The sequence below is a fragment of the Dendroctonus ponderosae genome, unplaced genomic scaffold (genome assembly GCF_020466585.1).
Source record: "Dendroctonus ponderosae isolate FM_Combo_2020 unplaced genomic scaffold, Dpon_F_20191213v2 Dpon_F_20191213_220, whole genome shotgun sequence".
Taxonomy (NCBI): domain Eukaryota; kingdom Metazoa; phylum Arthropoda; class Insecta; order Coleoptera; family Curculionidae; genus Dendroctonus; species Dendroctonus ponderosae.
The window spans coordinates 15860-17492 of record NW_026018386.1 but is presented as its reverse complement, the minus strand read 5'-3'; positions in this window follow the sequence as shown (position 1 = coordinate 17492).

Sequence of the window (1633 nt, the reverse complement as noted above, 5' to 3'; positions counted from 1 at the left end):
AAAAGCCAAAATACCASGACTCCCATGCACAGAACCATTCAATGAGCAGTTGGCAACTTCTCAATGGAAAGTCTRCAGACCAGTTTTTGAGCAGTATTTCAAACTCCTAACTAGCAAAGCGTTAGAGGCCAAACTTAAGACAATGTGGGGCTTTTAACGGTTAAAACACCYTAAAATCAGAAACGGTTGCAAATATCCGATCAGTCATAAGGACTTTTTTGCTAGCGCTTTGGGAAGTTTTGTCAGAATTTTCGAAYCCCTAAAGAGCTAGAAGCTCAAAGAAGCAAACGGTAAACTTTAAGACACTGTCAAGCGATAGAAAATAGGAGAAGAGGGGAAAAAGAACCATTTCCAGAKAACGTTTCGTGAGTTATTTTTCAYCTACASYGTTCAGACCCAATTATTTAACGTCAAAACCCAAACTTTGATGAATTCTTGCCAATTTCCAAGTTCAAAGTGTTAGAATTATTATTTGGACCGTTTCGGTTGAACGTCCCAATAACAGTAGGTATAGTTATATAATATAAGTTAATATAGTAGCTGGTCGGTTTTAGCAACAATTCCTAACCTCTAAAAAGATAGAAGCGGAAACGTCGGCATTTTGGGTGCTTTGAAGACTAAAACATTTTTTAACCCAGACGCGATTGAAAAATTCCACTCAATCGTTACAACCTTTTCGATAGTTTGTTTCGAGAACTTTATTTTAGCTATAAAGACTTCTTGGGAATTTCTAATCTTTAAACAGATAGAAGCCCAAAGAGGAAAGCGCTAAAATGTCAAAACCATCAGGTAAAGTTGGAGTTAAGGGGTTTCAAGACTCTGGACCGTCTTAACCCATAGGGATCCAGCTCAATTTTCTAACCACAAAACGGAAAATTTCGATTGCTCCTGCTCATTTCCATCAACATCTCTAAAACGGTTCAAAGCACTTGAATAATCATATAAATTGGCTTCGATAGAACTTCTCAAGACGCCTCTAGGCTGGCCCAGAGACCTAACCTCTAAAGGAATAGAAGTAAAAATGTAGATAAGTTCTATATTGTTGAGGCGGATTCATTTTTTTACAAACTTCTTTTTGGGTATTTTACCTCAAAAACTTTTTCCTTTAAAAAAGACAGAATTTCCTCACGTCCTTTATTACACATTGATAAATAGTGCTCCTATTTCGCAATAAGAACGAATTATTTATCAAAAAGTAATCAAGAACTATCACCTAGAGGGTATTTGTAAAGAAATTAATTTTATTTTAATTATCGTTATCAAAAGAACCTAAATGAACCTAAAAAAGAGTATGTTAATAAATTGTGTAACAATAGTAGGATAATACAGTATATGAAAATTCGCTCTGATAATTCGTCTGTGCAAATTGTCAGTTATGTGACTTTGACTTAATCTCATTGTTTAAATTAGTATAGGTAATGTTAATTAATAATTTAGGTGTATGTTTCTCTGGTCTACTTCAGATTTTAGCATAGGTAACCATGTATGACTTAAATTAAATGAACATGAAGCAACACAATTATTTTGATTTAGTAAAATTAGTGCGCTTTCTTTAATTTTACGTTTTTTTGCGGATTGTTCTTTTGTTAAAATTGTGGAATTATTCCATTGAATTTTATGGCAATTATCAAAT